The sequence below is a fragment of the Lutra lutra genome, chromosome 11, assembly GCF_902655055.1.
Source record: "Lutra lutra chromosome 11, mLutLut1.2, whole genome shotgun sequence".
Taxonomy (NCBI): Eukaryota; Metazoa; Chordata; class Mammalia; order Carnivora; family Mustelidae; genus Lutra; species Lutra lutra.
The window spans coordinates 90,437,658-90,459,787 of NC_062288.1; the positions used below are offsets into that span (position 1 = coordinate 90,437,658).

General features: G+C 42.4%; 1 protein-coding gene across 1 annotated transcript in view; it reads left to right on the forward strand.

Annotated features, from left to right (window-relative positions):
• The first annotated feature begins 17,407 nt into the window (after positions 1-17,407).
• The window catches only part of CALD1 (caldesmon 1), a 184,311-nt gene continuing 179,588 nt past the window's right edge, over positions 17,408-22,130 (forward strand). The window contains 1 exon segment of the mRNA XM_047694157.1: positions 17,408-17,678. The gene's annotated coding sequence lies outside the window, so the exon portion shown is untranslated.

The following is a 22,130-nucleotide window of genomic DNA, read 5'->3' on the forward strand; positions in this document are numbered from 1 at the left end:
GTAGAGAGAGAATCTTAAGTAGGCTCCTCCCCAGTGCAAAGCCCGAGACGGGGCTCAATTCCATGACCCTGAGATCATGACCTGAGCTGAAATCAAGAGTTGGATGCTTAACCCACTGAGCCACTCAGGTGCCCCACTGCGTTCTTTTCTAAAGCACGTGTGAGATAATGAAAGTCAAAGTCAAAATTCTTAGATTCATAGATTCCTAGGACTGAAAATGCCTTAGAGATCTTCGGAATTTAGAGAACCATCTAAATTTAGAATTGGGATGGCCTGCTTGCTGATTTGATTATATATACCACATAACTATAACAATCATGTTAATAATGATAGTAAGTGAAAATTAATGTAAATTAATGTAAACTTTAAATGAAGTGATCATTTTGGATAAGAGTCCAAATATATCTATAAACACATAAGTTTGCTCTCTTTTAAAAAAAATCCGTAGCACCTATTGTGTGTGTGTGTGCATGCGTGTGTGTGTGTGCATGCGTGTGTGTGTGTGCATGCATGTGTGTGTATGTGTGTGTGTGTGCACGCATGCATGCGTGTGTGTGTGTGTGCACTTAGAAGAATTTAAGGTGGAGAGCTTACTGATTACCACCCAGCTGACTGATAGGAATGGTTAAAACGTGGAACAGTTTCCAGCTACACGTGGAATTCTGGCTGGCTGCTTTTTTTTAACTTCAAAGTCTGTTTTATTTTGTGAAACACTTTCTTATCCCATTTATTTATTATTCCTCAAAGGGTTGCTGGGAAGGAGACCGCCTTTATTGCTATTCTCATGTTGACATGTGAGAAAACCAAGTTCACACAAAGCTTGACATTCTCTTCCTGGAAATATATACTTAAAATAACCTCCAAGATCTGGTCGGCTGTCACTCAGCCCAGCACCCTCTTCTGCTCCCTTCTCTTCCGGTCCTAGGGCCTTTCACACACTTGAAACTGATGTCACATGGAATTCCCCAAGTCAAGGGTTGTGTAGAAATCCCTGTGGGAGAGTGGATGAGGCATACCCCCGTGTGGCTAGAAATGCATGCATATAGAATGATACCTCTATGCTTGGGAAGACACCCAATGCAAAAAAAGTACAATTATCAGAACAGTTGCCTATGTTGGGGAGGAGTGAAAAAGGATGTTCTGAAAACAAAAACGAAAAGTTTTGTTTTTGCTTCTCCCCACCCGCACTGCCAGCCCCAACCCAGCTTTCCAGAAGTTATCTTCTTCCAACACTTAAGGGAAACTTTAGTGTTTTCCTCTCTGTACACAGTGGAATTTCACCAATTTCTTTGGAATGACAAGTATCAGACAAAGTTTTGTGGCTGCTGCAATCACTTTTCCATAATCCAGCAAGAGTCAAGATCTCATAGAAAGACAATATGCAGTAAATTAACTTAAAGTTAAAAAAATGAAGCTGGTAGGAGGCCGCTTGGGTATTAATCTCAGTCTTGTGCTGCTAATGATAATCACTCATAGCTAAGTACCTCTTCACAGTTTATAAAGTGTGTTCACATTTATTAATCTATTTGATCTTCACATCAACTTCTCAAGGCAGCTGTTTTACAAATGAAAAGATTAAAACTTACAGAACTTAAATGACTTATACAGGTTGCTTTATCTGTAATCTGTACTTTTTCTGTGTTCTGAAGGCAGGTTCTTAACCTGTCTTGCTCCCCATAAGTGAATATTATAATTTGCCAACCATAATTTGGGGGTGTGCAAGGGGAAAGTGGTGATAATGTGGGTGACAACGTCATGGTGACATGACATTGAAATGAGTGCTAAATAAATAAATACATAATAATAAAATTATTTATATTTAGTGTATTAAATACTAACTGATTATAATTACTAAAGCATTAAATGTATTAACACATAATAGGTGTATTAAATATATTAATATATTACTGTATGAAATAAATACATAAATTATATCTATATATTTAGATATAGATGGACACCATTATTTGTATGTTTAGTTTGTTATTTATTCTTACTTCTGAAATATCAGCACCCAGGGTCTTTGTAGTTTAGAAACTGTCTGAAATGGATGGTATTTAGCCAAACTGGATCACCCCCCCACCACCACTTAAGACACCATTTTCTGTGAGTTTCCCAAGGAAAATAATATGTACAGAATTCAGGGTCAGGCAAAGGATCATTTCATTCATTAACTGGACCTAACCCCAAATCCGGGGTATCTGCCAAGTGAGCTTGGCCACACTGCAATCAATCTATAATTGACTCTTGAATCTTATCGCTCCATTAAGGAAGAAGGGCTGATCCAATGCGCACCAGTCAGAAAAATGAAAAGGAAGTAGAAGAAAGAGTGGCCAGGTGCTGTCCTCAACATAGCCCCAGCTCCCCTTAATACTCCAGCCTGGGAACAGTAGAGCATCTGACCTCAAATACATCTGCCCGAAGGCTTTATCCCCTAGCACCTGGAAGATGTAGCCCAATCAGTTTCCTTGAACTTGACCAATCGGTTTCCTTCTCTCTTAGTTAATAGTTTCCACAGTAAGAAGAATCCCCAAATTTGGGAATACTATCAGGAAGTTGAAATTTTCTAAAATTCCTTTACTCATTCTGTAACATTTCATTTTAGGCATTATCAGGTGCTGAGCATACAGAGATGAGTATTTGCTTATATATACACACAGAGGAGAGGCAGACATACAGACAGACATACTGTGAATAATCAATCTAAATGTAAACTTCCCAGAAATTATCCATTTAACAGAGTGATGAAGAGATACAAAGGTGGTCTTTTCTTTTCTTGCTTTTTAGAATGATTTTATTTATTTATTAGAGAGAGAGAGAGTGAGCACAAGCTAGGGACAGAGGTAGAGGGAGAAGCAGGCTCCCACCCGATGTGGCTCATTTCCAGGACCCCAGGATCATGACATGAGCCGAAGGCAGGTGCTTAACCAACTGAGCCACCCAGGTGCCCCGAGGCAGTCTTTCAAAGGAGATAATTTCTAAGGACATGGATTCACATAGAATACCAGGAGATAGTCCGTGAAAAGTAATACATAGATAAGATCTGTAACCTGAAAGACAGCAACATTGGTGTCCTGACAGGCAAAGAGAAGCCTGATGTTTTAAAAGGAGAATCTGCCAGGATTCCCCCAGTACTGTTTTAGGGGCATTTCTCCCAGCCAGTAGTGTCTAATTCTTCAGACAGACAGAAATATCCTGAAGAAAGGCAGTTTATCAGCTGCCACCGGAACCATCATGCCAAAGTGGCCAGCTTCTTGGGTTTTGAGTCAGAACTTTCCCCCAGTACCTCCTTTGTGTCTCCTCAGGGAAGCTGCCTATCGCACAGGAGCCTTGGTTCAGATGGCTACCTCAGTTTTTGTGTCAGGTATATGTCCCACTTCAAGTTAATAGGTTGGCCCTCTAGTTTCTAACTCAACTCTGGCCATACTCATTTTTTGTTGTTGTTTTTATTATGACTATTACTTCCCTGACTTCCAGGAGAATCATATGAACGGAGTGTCCCCAAAAGTCCATACATGGGTAGTTCTGTTTGAGGTATGCCTGGTATTCATAGGCACGTGGGAGGGCTGTAGTCCTTCCCCTCCCCCAGCCACCTGCACCTCTTAATTAGGGTAGCTGCAACAAGATTCCAGGGCTCCTGGCCTAGACCCAAATCTATACTCACCATTCCCTGAGCACGGACTTGAATTCTCAGTTTTAGTACTGGGTTTATATGCAGTTAAGCATGTAACGTAGTTTTTGTCAAAACATCTTAATATTTTGTTTGTTTGTATTTTTTTTTAAAGATTTTATTTATTTATTTGACAGAGATCACAAGTAGGCAGAGAGGCAGGCAGAGAGAGAGGAGGAAGCAGGCTCCCCGCCAAGCAGAGAGACAGACTCAGGGCTCGATCCCAGGACCCCGGGACCATGACCCGAGCCGAAGGCAGAGGCCTTAACCCACTGAGGCACCCAGGCGCCCCTGTTTGTTTGTATTTTTAAATGCTGGCCCAAAAAGGTAATGTTGAGAGAAAGAAAAAGATAAATGAGCATAGTATACGGCCCATAATTTTAAGATATGGCCTCTATTTCTAAAAGTTCTGTCTTATTTAGCACTGTGTCACTAGGATCAAAAAGAATTGACAACACATTACAGACCCTAGAGAAATATTTGTTAATATTGATTAACTATTAATTAAATGATTAGCCATTAACCAATCAACCTAGAATGTATATAAATCAAATCAAATAATTCAAGTCAGTAATTGATAAATAGAAATTGAGTGGGTTTGCCAGCAGGTTCTGTATGTAATAACCCCCAAGAAGGGTTATTAAATGAAGGCTTAGATTTTAGGGATGGCATTTAGGTGCGTCCAGAGTTGGTGCCAGATGACTGGCAAGGCCTCAGACCCGTGTGAAGGGGTAGAAGCCCAGCTGTGCCCCTTAGTGAGAGTGGGAGGGGAGTGGGTTTGTATTGGCGATCTAAGAGAGGCAAGAAGAGGGGTGATGGCTGATCTTGGTAAAATGCTAAGCCACATTTGACTTCTTCCTTTTGGTAGTAAGATGATATTAAAGATTTCCAAGCAAGGGAATTCACAATGAAAGCAAGAGGTCTGGGCTAAATATATTTACTTTTTATTTTTCATATTAGAAGAGGTAATTGTTGTAAACATGAGAACAAACGAGATTTTTTTTTTAAACCCCCTAAGATAAAAACGACCTCTCCCTCATGGGTTGCCTAGTGTAACCGTCTCTGTATAGGATTTTTATGACCACACCTGCCCCATTCACCACTTACGTGAGTCCATGGATCTGCCAGCAAAAGGCAAGGCCCTTTCATGGGAAGAAGAGCTGCAGCACCTCACTCAGTATCACTGTATTCCCAAGACTGAGAAAAGCTTCAGTGTGGGGAAGGTGCTTTGTAAAAGTTTGTCCCATCGGTAAACAAGCTCATAGTTCACAAAGCAACTTCACCTCCATTTTATCTCATTTAATTCTTACATCTGCCCTGTGAAGTAGGTGCTGTTATTCTCTGAGAGAGAGAGAATCTCTTTCTAAGGGAGAGGTAGGGCCTGAACACTGGGGGATGTGCATGCTGAGGGAAAAGAACAAGAGAGAAACCAAACAGGCCAGCAGAATTAAGACAACAGGCGAGTCCTTAGTGGCAGGAGCTACCAAAGGTAAAGTCAGCAGCCAGCAGTGTTAGGGGATGCCGGGGAGGACTGCAGAAGGGTCTAGCTGCTCAGGGATCGTGGGCAGAACCTCTCAGAAGAGGGATGGGGCTCAAGTCAAAATGTTCAGGGCCCAAGAAGTGAGGTCATGGAAGAATCGGGGCAGGGGGAAGGGTGGCTGCTTCATGAATTCATCATTTGGAGAATTTTGACACTAAAAGAAAAGACAGTGAAGCTAGAAGAAACTAGAGTCAGTCAGAGGTGATTTCCCGCAAGCACGGGACAGGTTTAGAGACAGAGGCCAGTGAGCTATGTGAAGAGGACACAGGGAGTGTGAGTTGAGAGGAAGCTGAGTGGCACCCGTGAAGGCTCAGAAAGGGGAGCCTGGAGTGGGGCCGCAGAGGTGGCTTAGTCTCTGTCTGCGACATAAAGCAGACCTCCAGGAGAGCCTGAGGTGTCCTCAGACGCATTGATGTCACACAGCTGGCTTGTTCCAAACAGCCGTCTTTCCCTGTGTATTACCAGACTCAGCTATCTCTTTGAAAATATGTTTTCTTTCCCCCCGCCTCTCTTTTTTTGGATCTTAAAAATATCTGCCCCCCACCCCAGGAGGAATCACTGCCTCTCAGATGACATTCTGCTAGGCCAAAGCTACAAAACCTCACCCAAAATAGATCAAATATTTTACATGTTTTCTTATTTGCACCCCTCACAAGTATGTCTGCAATGCAAAGCCAATTATGAGATTGGCTTTTCTTCCCCCTGTAATGAGAGAAGGATGTGCTTTCTGGTTGGGAGGGAACGCCAGTTCTCACCATATGGTCTTGGTTGGATTAGACAGCCTTCGTCACGCATGAGACAGGAAGAGGAAGCACACACAGCTGGGTGAACACGTGCAGAGCAAGGGGGTCTCTCCTAGCACCTGCCATTTGGGAGTCCATCCTGTGCGTGTGTCTGAGCTTCCCCTTTAGCATGGCAGTTCTTTAAAGCCAAGTGTAATGTTTTTACAAGATTATAAAAGGCAGGGAGCCGAACAGGAAGCCTTGCAGGTAATACCTGTTAGGAGGCTGGTCGAATGAGTGAATGAATGAATGAACACAACTGTCTGAGAAGAATCCAGTTATGGCTCTGAGTGACTCAGGTACCCACTGGAGACTGAGAGAGATTTCCCATGGATGCAACCATCTTACTTTCTCTGATGATAGAGTGGAAACCATAGACACATCCAGTTACCCTCCCTAGCTCAAGAAATAGGGATACAGTGATTTCCCATAGGGAGACTGAAGGAATCAACCAGTCCTGTTCCTCAGAAGTGGGAAAAGGTAACATTTGTCTCATTCGCTCCTTCATCCACACTGGGTCTTCTTGGATCACATCCTCTTTCCATTTCATCAGGTCCTCCCCCTTACTTTGAACAACCCATGCCCTTCTTCTTCCACCTGGTGTCCCAAGAGACCAGCCCCTCTTCCTTCCCTCTGTGCCCATTAAAATGGATCAGAGCTGGCCCTCATTTTATCTGCACCCGATTCACAAAACAATTGGCATTAAGGCATTAGGTCAGGATAAGGCTTAAGGTGTTAGCCTTTAAAGAGTAACCCTGGATTCTATTGTGTCAAAGCCTTAATACAAAGTTGTGATTAAGTTGAGACCTTCACATTCAGGGCTAGTCAGACTGGTCCTGAGTGAGCTGCATCATGGCCTGGAGGACACAGAAGGGCAGTGGCCTTTCCCAGTGTCACATAAGTGACCAGATACTATTGTCGTGGGGAGAGAATTCTCATTTGTACAGCCGTTTCTTTAATTAAAAAAAAAAAGTCTAAGGATAATACACAACCAGTGTACATATCTTCAGAACCAATAGATGTAATAATTTTGTCATGATTACTTGAGGTCTTCTTTTGTACATTGCAGATAAATTCCAAGTTCCTTGACTTTTGTGCACAGCGTCATTCTCGCTTCTTATAGGCAACCGCTGTGTTGAATTTGGAGTGGTTCTAGTCTGCTGTTGCCTGTAGCCATAAGTGATTCATATGAATGTAATCAGTCCAGCTGCATCTGGCTTTTTCTTCACATACTATGTTTTTGAGACCTAGTACATTGCATTCATTCATTTTAGCTACAGCTAGTGGTCCATCCTCATAGTTTGTGTAGGTTCTCCCCTGCTCATGGCTAGAGGCATTTTTGTGGTACTGTGCTGACAGCTAATATTCCGATGAGTGGCCTTTTACTTGTCTCCTTGCTAAAGAATGTGAGTTTCCTGAGAGGATATACCTAAACATGGGATTGCCAGACAAGGAAGGCATAGGCTAAACATCACTGCCAAGTCAGTCTACAAAGTGAATGTACCAGTTTACTTTCTGATCCAAAAATGCATAGGAATTTCTTTCTGCACATGAACAACATCATTTAGTTTTACAGCATTAAATGGTAGGGGTTTATTTTTGTTTAGTTTTTTTTTTTTTTTTTTCATTTTGTTTTGGTTTTTTACCAATTTGTTGGCTGGGAGCTGGTGTCAGTGTTCTAACTTTCATTTTCCTTATCTCTAATAAGGTTGAGCATCAGCATTTCAATGATTTTGACCTTTGTGTTTTCTCTTCTGTGGATGATGTATCCTATTCCCATTTTTATTGTGTTTTCTCTTTCTTCTCTGTTCCTATCTCAGTTGATTTTTAGGCATTCTTTGACATTCTAGATTTTACTTTATTTTTTTAAAGATTTTATTTGTTTATTTGAGAGAGAGAGAGTGAGCAAGAGCACAACTGGGGGGAAAGGAACAAACGGACTCCCCACTGAGCAAGGAGCCTGATTCGGGACTCAATCCCAGAACCCTGGGATCATGACCTGAGCTGAAGGCAGAGGCTTAACCAACTGAGCCACCCAGGTGCCCCAATATTCTAGATTTTAATCCTTTATACTTTGCACATTTTCTCTTGGCTCATCTTTTCACTTTGTATACAGTGGCTTTTGTTGAACAGAAGTTTTTACATCGTAAAGTAGCCAAACTTTCTTTAGTTTAAATTTCTTTAGTTTTAAGCCTCACTTAATATATACAAATAGTAGTTAGCTTTTTCTTGGTAAAACCTGCTACAAAATCTCAGTGGTTTATAACAACAAACATTTATTTCTTAGGCCTTTTGTCTAAGGCCTGGGCCAGTGGCAAATGTGCTGGTCCCGCCAGGCTCCCTGGCCCAGTGCAGCCCCACGTGTCTCCTCGGTCTGGAACCCAAGCTGAAGAGTGGACACGATCTGGGGTGAATCGTTTTCCTGTGCTGCTGTAACAAATTACCACAAACTGGGTGGCTTAAAACAACAGAAATTTATTCTCCCATAGTTCTGGCGGCCAGGAGTCCAAAATCAATGTGTTGACAGAGTTGTTGGCTTTTTCTGGGAGCTCTGAGGGAGAATCTGTTCTGTGCCTCTGTCCTAGCTGCCTGTGGTCCCTGCAGACTTCAGCTTTCCTTGGTCTCTAGATGCATTGCTCCAGGCGCTGCCTCTGTCTTCATATCCCCATCTACTCTGTGTCCTGTGTGTCTCAAATCCCCCACCTTTTTCTTACAAGGATACTTGCTGCTGGATGTAGGTCTCAGCAGGATAATCTAGTGTGATCTTAAGATCCTTAACTGAATTACATCTTCAAAGATCCCTATTTCCAAATAAGATCACATTTACAGGTTCCAGATGAATGAATTTTCTGGTGGCGGCACCATTCAACCCACTCTGTGGGGCTTGGTTATCATGGCAAAAGGCAGACACTTGGGTAAAAACAGAACATGCGATGCCTCTTAAAGCTTCCACTCTGATACAGGCACACCATCCCTTCTGGTACATCCCATCATTCAAAGCAAATCACAGGCCAAGTCCTCCTACAGGGAGCACTGCAAAGCCACAGGGCAAGGACTGAGTGTTTAATCTCATTAAACGAGGAAGTGATTAGTTGGCTGCAGTAATCCAGTCTATCACAAATGACCTTATTTTTATTTATTTATTTTTTTAAAAAAATATTTTATTTATCCATTTGAGATAGATTGCCAGCATGAGCAGGGGAAGGGGCATAGGGCAAGGGAGAAGCAGACTCCCCGCTGAGATCCAGATGCAGGGGCTCAATCCCAGGACCCTGAGATCATGAGCTGAGCCAAAAGTCAGATGCTTAACTGACTGAGCCACCCAGTTGCCCCTACCTTACTTTTAAAGTTAAATAATACTGTGTGGCTTATAACAAAAAGCAGTAAACCTCCATCCTACCCATTCTTATAACTGACCCCCCCCCCCAACCAAGCAGTGGCTCTCAGCTTTTTCTCAGTCTCCTTTTCTGGGCTTTAAGTGTTGGGGTGTCAGTTTAATAGCCTTCTCTTCGCTGTTTGCATTCTTCCATGTAACTTAGTCCAAGTTTAAAACACCATCTATAAATGGATGACTCTCAAATGTATACTTCAAGCCTCATCCTCTCCCCTAAACATCAGATTGTATATCACACTGCCTGTCTGCACTAACGCTTAGATGCCTTTGGTCATCTTCGCGTGCTGAAATTAGGTCTACTGTGATTCCCACACCTTCTTGCAAATCAACACCTCCCTCAGTGGCCTCCATTGCATTAAATAACACCACCCTCACTCAGCTATTCAGCCCATGAAAAGACGCATCCTTGCTTCTTCTCTTTTTCTCACGTCATACCTTCTCTGAACCAGCAGTGAGTCCTGATGTACCCCAAATCCAGTACTTTCGCAGCTCCCTGACCACAGCCGCCCTAGTCCAGGCCAGCACCCCCTGCCCATAAGGAGGCTACGGTTCCTCCTGCTTCTACATTTGTGGTCTCAGCACTTGTTCAACACAGGACAGCCAGAGTGAGTTTTTCTTTCTGCTCAACATTTCCCAGTGACCTTCTGTCTACTGAGAACAAAAACTCAAAGTCCTTACCATGGTCCTCAGGCTCTAGATGATCTGATCTGCCGTGGTGATCCCTCCTCCAATTACTCTGCAGTCTTTCTTTTTTCTTTCTTTCTTTTCTTTCTTTTTTTAAGATTTCATTTATTTGTTTGACAGAGAGAGACTCAGCGAGAGAAGGAACACAAGCAGGTGGAATGGGAGAGAGAGAAGCAGGCTTCCCGCTGAGCAGGGAGCCCAATGCGGGGCTCCATCCCAGGACCCTGGGGTCATGACGTGAGCTGAAGGCAGATGTTTAAGGTCTGAGCCACCCAGGCACCCTCTGTAGCCTTTCTTATTCTTTAGTGAGTGTCTGCTGTATTCTTGTTCTTCCGTCATGTCACCCCACTGCTTGTTCCTTCATTTTATTCACCTCCCCATTGAAAACTTCTTCACAGAGGACTTCCCTGATTTTCTCTATTCCTTTATAATTTCTTTATAGCACTTTCCACTGCCCAGCATTAATATGTTTATTAGTTAGTGTGTTTATCTGTCTCCCTCCATCGAATTGTGTTTTGTTCACAATGTCCAGAACAGGCCCTGGCATGTGGTATACATTCAATAAACATTTGTTCAGTGATTTGTTGGGAGAGGGGGTAAAGGTGATCTCTGTTTTCATGTCCCTAAATAATAGGCTAATTCTATTTATTAAAATTTCTTGGGGCCCCTGGGTGTCTCAGAGGGTTAAAGCCTCTGCCTTCGGCTCGGGTCATGATTTCGGGGTCCTGGGATTGAGCCCCGCATCGGGCTCTCTGCTCAGCGGGGAGCCTGTTTCCCCTCTATCTCTGCCTGCCTCTCTGCCTACTTGTGATCTCTGTGTCAAATAAATAAATAAAATCTTTAAAAAAAATAAAAATAATAAAATTTCAATATTAGACATTAACTATTGATTTCTTGCTGAACAAAATGAAGGTTTAGCTCTCTTACCCACCCTCATCCTACTAACATGTTCTTGCTCGTTATCCTTTGAATCTAATTACATCATTGTTTTGGTGAAATCAATATGTAGTATTTACATTAGTATGACTGTGTAAATTTTTCTCACAGTTGAACTATATAGTGTACCATGATCACTTTTCCTTTCTCATACAAAATCTTATTTTTCCCGCAATTATAATGACCTCACTATTACATTTCTTATTTTCCGTGTATCTATCACAAATGCTTTCCCCAAGAAAATATCAGGTATAATCTGCCTACCTGACTGTCCTGAAAATGTTCTTCCTGGAACCCTCTGCTCCAGTCTCTACTGGTTTCTTTCTTGACATCTGTTGTCTTGGAATTTTCCTTCCCTGTCATCATGGGACCACCCTTCACCACGTCTCTCTCTGTTTTTGTACTCTCTATTTTCTGATCCTTATCTTCTGCCTTGGTTTCTAGTTTCAACCCCAACTTTTTTTTCCCTTTGGGTGGAAGATATAACCCAAGAACTTGATAACTTCAGAATTTTAAAAATGTTTTCACTCATTATACTGGATGCTCAGTGGGCCCTTTGAATCTGGAAACTTGTGTTCTTTAGTTTTGGGAAATTTTAATGTTTTATTTCTTTGATCATTTCCTCCTAACAGTTTTCTCTTTCCTCTTTTTCTGGAACACTTTGATGTTGGTTTTGTTTGATTTGGTAATGTTCTTTTCTCTCCTTTTTTCCATCTTGTCTTTTTCTCCTAATTTTCTGATTTTTTTTTTAAGATTTCATTTATTTATTTGAGGGGGGGAGAGATATTACAAGTGGTGGGAGGGAGGGAGAAGCAGACTCCCTGCTGAGTGGGGAGCCTGACTCAGGCTCAATCCCAGGACCCTGAGATCACGACTCAAGCTGAAGTCAGACACTTAACCGACCAAGCTTCCCAAGCACCCCTGGGCGAATTTTTAAAAACTGTATCTTCCATTTCTTGAATTGAATTTTTATAACTTTCTGCCACAGTATTTTTCATTTCCAAGTGTTCTTTTGTCTTCTCTGAAAGTGCCCTTTAGAAGCATCTTTTGTTGGGTACAGTATCTTCTCTTAGCTCTCTTAGGATAGTAATTACGTTTCTCTTAGAGTTTTCTTCTGTTTCTCACCTTGCCTCTTTTTCCTTTGAGTTTCTTTTTCTGTTGTTCAAGTCTCCCTTTCAGGCCTCTCCTTAATGTGATGTTCATAATTAAGAGTGAGGTGCTAAACAACCGATTGGGAATTCCTGTGCCCCAGTTCATGAAAGGGTCGTGGGCAATGAACTAGGTATTTCCGAGGTCCCTTAGCCTCGAGTTCTTTTTTCCATAGGCATGCCAGTTTCCCTGGAGTGGAATTCTCCAATTTCCTTTCTGCAGGGGACAAACCAGACTGTGTCCTGGGAGCCCTGCAGAGTGAGGAGACTGGGGGTGTTCCAGTGTTCACTGAGTAGACTTTCACTTAAGTTTTGTTTTCACTACGAAGCCTGTTCCCTACGCACTGCTTTGCCTGACATTCTGAGGGCAGCACTTCTCTTCTGAGAAAAAACTTTCAGCTTCTGTCTGATTGAAAGAGAAGTGTTCACTGAGTTGTCTAGGGGGTTGTGAGGGCTTCTGGAGCTGGGTTTTCAACTGTTCCATACTCAGATTTTCTTTTTTCTTTTTTTTTTTTTTCTAAGATTTTATTTATTTATTTGACAGGGAGAGAGATCACAAGCAGGCAGAGAGGCAGGCAGAGAGAGGGGGGAAGCAGGCTCCCCGCTGAGCAGAGAGCCCGATGCGGGGCTCGATCCCAGGACCCTGAGACCATGACCTGAGCCGAATAGAGGCTTAAGCCACTGAGCCACCCAGGCGCCCCACATACTCATATTTTCAACCAAGCCTGCTTTCTGCTCCATCCTTCGCCCTGAGAATTTCCCGGGGCTTCAAATCTTGTTTTTCCTGGTTCTGAGGTTGGAGTTGGCTTCTTTCTCATCCACCGGCCTCCCACTCCACGGGCCAGAGTTCAGTTTCTTACTTCTGCTAAGTCACTTACCAGCCATTTTCCATATTACAAACATTGGCTGACATCTAGAGTCTGTGCTGACTCCCTTCCAGTATTCTTTGCCTTGTAGGATTTACTGATAATTTTTTTTTTTTTTTAAATTTCTGTGCTATCATTTTGATGGGGTTTGGGAAGGAGCAGAAGTAAACAAGCATTGTGAATTTAATATAACCATCTCCTCAAAGTTTTCAGTCTTTCCGTCTGAAGTTCTGTTTTTGATGATTGAAGAATCCTTCCACACCTCATCATAAAAGTACTCACCTGGAGTTTTTCCTAGTCATTTTTAAGTTTTGTTTTTCAGGTAATCTAGTTTCTTTTAGTGTGGGGTAGAAATTTTGAATCTAATTTTACTGTTTCTACATAATCAGCGGTGACCTTACCATTAATAGAAGGGCTCACCCTTTTCTCCCTGATCTGTAGTGTCTCTGCTATTACTTTAGATGTGTCCGTATATGCTTGGGGCTGTTTCTAGGGTTTCCACTTTATTCTACTGATCTGTTTGTCTATTCAGGGCGATAACACTCTTCTTAATTACAATTGCTGTATAAAGATAGTACTTATTTTTAGATCTTTATTTTTCCAAACAAATTTTAGGATTGTTTTGTTGAGTTCTACAAAGTTTATCATTTAGGGATTTTAGCTGGAATAACAAATGCATAGATTAATTCAAGGAGATTTACATCTTCATAATTTTGATGTTTGCCATCGGTAAAAGTGACATATTTCATCATTTATGCAGACCTTTTATGTCCTAAATCCAGCTCTGCAGTTTTCTTGTACTATTGTGTTACATTTATTCCCAAGTAATGCACACTTGGTTATTAATATGAATCATCTATTTTCCATTATATTTTAAAATTAGAGACAGCTGGTTACAGGAACTCTGGAGTTTTGCATACCGAACTTGATTCCAATAATCTTGCTAAACTCCTTTATTAATTCTAATATATTTGTTGATTCACTTGAACTTTTTACCCACATGATCATATCATAGCAATAAAGACATTTGTTTTCTTTTTAATTCCAATAGTTCTTATTTCTTCTTTTTCGTTTTCTTTGTCTTGGTTAGGACCTCTGGCTCATTTTTTTTTTTAATTGTAGAAGAGATGGTAGGCATCCTTGCCTTTTTGTTGATTATAGTGGGAATACTTTTTACCATTTCACCATTAAGATGATGTTTTCTATAGCTTTCTGGTAAAGCTCTCTTTGTATATGTTTTTTAAAGAGTCTGTTGCTGGTTTTTCAAGAGCTTCTTTTTTTTTTCCCCTATATATGATTGCTAATTTTACCAAGTATTATTTTTGATATATTGAAACAGCTTTTCTCCTTTTTTTGGTACTTTTTTCTCTTGACTTTTAAACTGCCAACATTGAATAATATGTCGCTAGATTTTTAGGTTTTGACCATCTCTGCATTGAGCGTGTCTTGTTTTATATTTGTTGGATTCAGTGTGCTAATTGTTCTCATCTAGGATCATAAATACACTTAGTACAATTCCCTTCTTTTTGTGCTGTCCTTGTTGTCCAGTTTTGGTATCAAAATTTACCACTCTGATCTTATTGTTTTCTAAGCTTGAGTTTCTGGAAATACTTCATTTGAGTAAAAGAAGATGTGTGTGGAGGGGGGTGGATTTTGCTGCCTTTTAAAATGTTCAAAAGATCTGTTTTATTCAATAAAACATATTTTAAGTTGGAAACATGTATGTTCTCTGTGGTATTAAATGACGTGATTTTAATTTTGAATGAAAAAAAGGTGTGGCCTGCTTTTACTTTTCACAACTGACTTACAAGTGAAATGTCATTGCCCACTACTGACCTGCGTGGTTGCAAATACTCATTTGGAACTGAAAAAATACAACGAATCATTCAGGTATTTCCACATGTCTCTTTTGAGTTGTTATGGTTTGATTAGGTAGATATATCGTATGCTAGACAAGCTGTTCTTTATCTGGGATGGTCTAAGTGGGAAATAGATTCCACAAAAATTTCCTGTCTAAATCATGTGTATTTTTAGTGTTGTTTACAGATGACTTCTGGAAAAAGTAAATACTATGAAAGTGAAGTTTCCCATGGCAGAGATTGGCAACATGTTTTTTTCTTTCTTTTTTCTAATGAAATTTGTTAAATTATCCTTCCAGCCATATGGTTCTTCCACAGTGTCCATTTTCAAATGCATAAAAAAGGCTGAATAGGTTGCTCTTCCACTATACCCTGAGTATGAGGTATTCAGAATTTATCTAGGGAAGCATACTTCTTTTTTCTAAAGACAGAACCCAAAAATATTTAGCTATTTATCTTCTAAAAACCATGCAAAATGCATGTCCTTTCTATGTTTCCTGCTGATAATATTTTCCCCATTTGTAGTGTAACTTTTCTTTCCTCTGGAAAGCTGGTACTTATTTTATTCATAGATTGCACATTATGCCCTGATGCTGTTTAACCAAAAGGCATTACTCACACAAGCGGGAAGAATGTGGCTTAGGATTGAATCAGCAGTGGCCATGGAAGACAGTGCATTAAAACAGGCCTCACTGAGTCACAGTCCATAGGGCCTAGAGATCACAGGCCCCAAACATCTCTGGACATAGGTCATATCTTTGCACAGGCGTCAGTCACCAACTGAGTTGGTTTCAGAAGTCATTGAAGTCTGCACTACAGCATCTCCAAACTCAGCAGTTTACCAGACAGGGAACTGTTCTTCTGTCTTCACAACCTGTCCAGATATGGGACAACCCCTGGAGCAAAACTGGTTGTGTTCCCAAAGTTTATTTCCAAATCATTCATTTGAGATCAGAAAACATTTTCCCATAGGAACAATTTTATAAACGGTGGTGCTCCACAAATGCCTGGTTGAGCCACAGAGTCTTTAAAATGCTACATCGACTGGGCTATTCCCACCAGCCATTATTTATTCTGTTTCCCTGGGAAAGTGCATTCTGAGTTCTAACTTGGGATGCCTGAAGCTCACCTCTCACTCGGCCTGGCAGCCTCCTCTGTAGCTTTTTTAGGCTGTGCTGCAGCAGCAGTTGGGAAGAGAGATGGGCAGCCTTCCCAAGAAAGAGATGAGCAGGGGTTTGATATAGATGCCTCTGGGTAGCTCGCTAATTAATGCTGGAGGGCTGACGAAGAAAACAACCCATGTGGATTAGTGATTCCCCAAGTCTTCTATGTGAGGCACAAAGGGCAGGGACTTTTTCCCAAGTAGAAATCATTTTTAAGTCAAATCTTCATAAATAAGTAAAGGGTTATATGGTAAAACCTATGGTTTTTGGAGACCAAGCTTGTGAACTGTAGTTAGCCGGAGTAAATGTTTTAAAGTCTTCTTGGTCAGTGGTGAAACAGTTGCCAGACACATAGCAACAATGAGACAGAAATCTGACACCTTGCTCCTGGCCTGACAAATTTTTTGTTGTTGTTGCTATTGAATTAAATACTGATTGACTAATTGAGTGAATTCTTTATCGAAAAGTACAAGACCACAGATTGTATGCACACGTGGCCCAGTGAATTTCATTCTAATTCAGCATCTCCTAAATCTGACCCTCTCATAACACACATCCTGTCAATGAAGACTTGGTTGGAGCACTTTGGAGAAGTCGCTAGAATGGCGGTGCCATCTCTGTGGGCATGTGCATTGTCTACACCAGTCCCAAAGGAAGGCCTGGGTCTCTTCACACCCTCTGTGTTGGGCACAGTTGCTAGCCATGTCTCCCTATTGCCAAATCCAAGGAAACAAAGGGGAGGTGGAAAGGGAGGTGATGCGGAAAACCAATGACGATAGCCAAGCCTGTAGGACCCTGCCTAGCTGAGTTTCTGGCGCTACACTTATTCTGGAAAACATTACCTACTAAAAAAGACCTAAGCTCTTTTTGTCAGTTGTTTTTATAACACGTATAGACGTATTTCTAAGGGGCTGTGCCTTTTTCAGGTTAGAATTTAGTCTGTACACCAGACCTGGGTCCTGGCCATTGTAGGGTTTACAAGCATATAACAATTTAATTTTGTATCCACAACTGCTTTTGAAGGAAATATGCCATTAGAGCTCCCTCAATCAAAAAGCCTTCCCCACCCCACCCCACTAAACTCACGGACTGTTAACTTTTGGTTTCATAGACTGTGCTTGCTTTTTAAAGTTACATTTGCGCTCTACAAGACAGCCTCTTTCTCCAAGATTAACATTTCTTATGATTGTTCCTGACAATGGATTCACTTCCAGAGGCCCTGCTCAGGATAACCAAAAAAGGGCATGTGGCTGCCTGGTTTGGGCAGCCTGCGCGCAGCTTCAGAGCTGTTTAGGTCTTGCTTTTTCTGACGCGTGATTTCCTGAGCATGCCTAGGGAATGACAGGCATCTCCACAGGCAGGCTGCCTCCACCTCGGCCCGGGTGTCGTCATTGGCTGCCCTAGTAGAGAAACTACAGGACAATGCATACCACGGACTGCCGACTGTAAACATAGGGGATATGTGTTCACTTAGCACGGACTTCTGGGAGGGGCTAAGGAAGGGCGGTCTGGAGTTTGATTGAATCGAGCAGTGTGTATTAGGCTGCCTGCCTGCCTGCCCTCTTGCTGTGCTCCTGCTAGAGAAATCAGTCCTTCCTTTCGGACCTAGTCCCCAGGAAGAAGTTGCAGCCTGCAGGTAAGCCACAGAGGGCTTTCTTTTAATCTCTTCAGAGAGTCTGGGGGCTTTCTGGGGGTTTCAGTCAACATTCCTGCTTAAGGTAGCTGGAGATGCAAGATTGTAAAAGCCAATAAACCATGCAAATTCGCAGAGCCAGACTGGGCTTTGCTGCCCTGCAGATGTTCCCGGAAGACAAACAGGATGAGATTTCAAGTTCTGTTCTTGGAGTTGGGACGGGAGGAGAGATCACATAGAGACATGGAGACGTATACTCAGGGACCACAGGCAACCTTGGTAAGGGAAGCCTTTTGTTTAGGAGTGCCACGGGAATTCTACCTGATAGCCACAGGCCAGGATCAGCAGGCGGGCCGTGCCGGTCTGCCCACACCAGTGGTCTCTCCTGCATCTTTTATTCCCAGGCATCTAAAGAGGTTTTACTTTAAAAACAACTTTTTAGGTTAATGAGAAACCAAAAAGTAATGGTTTTTAACCAAAGCCATTTGCATATTGTGCTGCTACCAGTTTTTAAGGCTGGACTTCTAGAGCTGCAAGGAAATAAGTTCAGAGGTAGAAAGAGCGTTTAGCACCAGTTGGGTTAACGTAACTGATCTGATACTTGCCAAGACAGGAAGATGCCTACCACGATCTGTTTCCTATAAAACCTAATAATGAGAGAATGCATGTGCTAGTGGGTGTGTTTTTAGAAATCACATCTAACATCCTACCAAACTGTTCCTTTAGAAATCTTATTTTCTGTTTGAAAGTGTGCCTGTGACTAGAGAATGTAAAAAGATGTCGTTTTGGAAGTGCATTCCAGAAAGAGAGGAAGCAGTCTTTCATTTCAACATAGTCAGACATATTTGGGCATCTTAAACAGTAGTACAAGGCAGCCAGTTGGTAGTAGCCTGGAATTCCTTTTAGAAAGAGCTGATTGTCAAGGGTGGGGGAATTTTAGTGGTATGGTAATACATGGTCAGAAAAAGTGGATGAGAACAAAGTAGTTGGTATTCATAGATCCCTTCTGTTAACCGGGCTGTGCAGATGGACGTGTAAACTCGAACAGTAAAATCTTTCTAATGTGTTTGGCAAAGCCAGACGTGTATGGTTAGAGCTTAAGTGAAGACGAGGTGGTATGTGGCAAGGAGGGCAAGTCTGATAATTTTTAAATAAACTTGGATATTAAAGGTTTTCAGCTCCAAAGGACTGAATTTTATTTTCTTTCTGCCAAGTAAGGTGGTTTTGTGTTGAGATTCATTAAATAATTTTTTCTATATGTATTTAGAAATTTGGGGATAATTTTCTTGAGAATGCCTCTCTCCCCTCCTAGAAGTGATATATGAGAACAGAATTCCCTGTGAATTTCTTTTCCTGGAACAGTTCTGAGTAAGTGTGGGAGAAAGGGCTGCAAGTGAAAGCTATAGTGTGATTATGGTCCTTCCCTCAAAGAGATCAAGTTCCAAACTATTTTCACAGTGTTTTTAATGTCAATCAAAATATGGAGAGCGATTTCTTTTTCAACTGTTCTCTAAACCATGTAGGGAATGCAGTTTGGAAGGAAATCTATAATCTTGGGATTTGGGGATAAATTCCATTTTGAAACCAACATCTCCAAATCCCCGAAAGTTCAAACTTTGCTGCCGCCACCCTCCCTCTCTTCTTTGTGCGCGCCCCATCCCCCAACAACCACAAAAACACATTTTTCAACATAAGTGTTGTGCTCTCCGTACTGATGTGCTGGAGCAAGGGGATTTGCTGTTTTACTTTATATTGCGCTTTGGGCAGCTGTCTGTGCTACTTTCCTCCAGCTGAATGTTAGCTAGAGCACATCTCACCAATGGGGGAGGTAAATGGAGATTGATGAAACTGCTGTGCAAAAACTTTCATTTTAATAAAATCATTTAATAAAGAAATACAACGGCAAGAGTCTAGAATAACAAGTCACTAATAGAAAACGGATCTCAGTATACACAAGGGATGTACAGTGGATAGATCCATAGGTGACAGGCTCGGTTGTTTCCACTGGTTCAAAACCAATGGATAAATAGAATAAATTAAATAATTCAGATCAAAAAATTGCTGTAAAGAAATATGCAATTCTTCCATTAAAGTTAAGAGGAGAACCAGGCTCAAACTGCAGCTTAAGGGATTTACATGGGATGCATAAAAGCACACCTGGTGCTCAGGCTATTAACGATTCTGACTGGCTCCTATGACGGGCCTGAGGATTTCCTGCTTTTTGGCAGATGGAATAGGTTGGTGCTGAGTGCAGCCTGGGTGTTCTGTGGCCTGATAAGCCCAAAATGCACCTCGGTAGGACTTTTCTTAAAAACACGTATAGTTGGGGTGTGTGGGTGGGTGGCTTAGTCAGTTAAGCATCTGACTCTTGATTTTGGCTCAGGTCATGATCTCAGGGTTGTGGGGTCAAGCTCTGCGTCAGGCTCTACACTGGGCATGGAGCCTGCTCGAGATTCTCTCTCTCCCTCCCTTTGCCCAGTAAAAACAGACAGAAAAGCCGCACCGTAGCTGTCATGGAGACGCCCTCATGGTAGCCTCATGGCAGCAGGGCTGCCCATCAGTGGTTCTTCAGCAAGACAGAAAAGTGACGTAGAGACGCCATGTAAAGGAATTAGCTCAGTCCCCACCTGTCTGCAGTCTGTCACATGCCTTGGAAATGTGGTGGGGTGAGTCCATGGTGGGGGGACGGGGAAAATGCTGACAAAGTGGTATGCAAATAGCATGGTAGGCCTACGGAGGAAGTTAGATGCTGCCAAAGAATTTTTAGACTTTAGAGGAGTTTTCTGGGTAAATTCTCTCAGAGCCTGAAAATAGAACCATTAGATCCTTATTGAAAGTCCTTCATCTTTCATGCAAATCCGAGTTTGTCATTAGAGAGATGCCCATAGGTTCTGAGTCCTTTGGTAATTTAAAGAGGTACTTGTAGCTTGGGCTAAACTCAGGAGCACCGCTAAAAGAGCTCAGTCCCAGCACTCGTTCCTCTGTTCGGATAGCTAGGACCTTTGAGGAAGCCATCAATTCCTTGACCTCATGGATGGAATGGGCATAATGACCCTTCTCCTACCTCCCATAGTGGTTAAAATGTCCAAATGAGATGAGGCTGTTTGCCCCTCTTTTATGTAGGCTGTATACTCCAATTTGAGGCCTCTGGACATTAAGCTCATCTCGACTGTATCCTCCACTTCTTACCTAGTATCCCTGATTATCATATTACCCTGATTATAGCTCCTTCCTCATACTTGAGGACCCTTGAGTGGTACCTTCTGAATCTAGTTCTTTCTAGAACCCTGAGCTCTGAGTCTTGGGAATACTGATCCACCCCATTGTTATCTGAACTTTAGCTCTGGTGATCAGAGACCAGGAGAACACATATCAGGAGGCAGAATGAGATGGGTTATTGGTGGTACAAGGCCATATCCAGGAACCAGGAAATCTGAAGATCCAGTTGAGTAGAAGACCAGTGACAAGGTGCTGACAACAGAAAGGCCCTAGTAAATGAGGCAGCTTCTCTGCCTCCAGCCAAAAGCATGGAACTAATCCCAGCATGTCAAGCCTGGGCCTTGTAGAGAGGGTGAGGTAATCAGGAGCACCTGGCTGTGGTTCCTGTTGGTATTGAGACCAGACTGCTCCAGGGATTGAGCCCCCACCCCCACCCCCTGCTCCCTGTTTACCTCAATCTTTAGTATCCCCAGCTGGCTCTCCTGGGACTGATCCTTGGTGGCCTCCCTAACTTCCCTACCCCTAGTCCTTTATCTCTACCAGCTCCCCTGGCTCCTGACCCCCAGCCCAAACAAGGGCTTTCCTGATGCAACACAGTCTACAGTGTCCCAGCTTTAGGGTAAAGCCCAGAGAATAGCAGGAGGGTCAAGCCCGGTTATGTTCAAGATTGGGGAAAGCCTCTTCCCTTTTTTCAGGCGGGGCAGGGGGCAGTTAGAGCAGACAGAGTTGATGTTGGAGCGATTTCAGTGGAAAGAGAATCACTCTGCTTGTCATCCCCCACTCTCCCAGTTGGCTGGCAGTGAGTTGAGTGTGGGAGGAGGGCAGGAAGAAGAGGCTGCCTGGGCGCAGGCAGGAGAGGTAGTGGAGCAGCCATGTCACTTGTTTGTCCCTGCGTTGTGGTTGCTGTGAATGCCTCTGAAATCTGGTGAAACTTCTAAACCCTTGCGGTCCCTTGCGTACCCTCCTTTTGTGATTTACAGGTGAGAAAGCTTGAGCGGGGGAGGTTGGGGTGGGGTGAGGAAAAGTCTCGGTTTCTAATGGAGCCAAGGGTGGATGGGATCAGAACAGAGTGGAGGTGTCCTTCCTTGTTTCCCAGATTTTCTGAAGGAAGAAAGGATGGTGCGAATACACAGACATAAAAGCTGACTTCACATGACCCCCCATTACAAAGAAAAGGAGATCATCTCTAGAGAAGCAGTTTTCTGTGGTGAGCTTGGAAGGGCTGCAGAAGCTGGG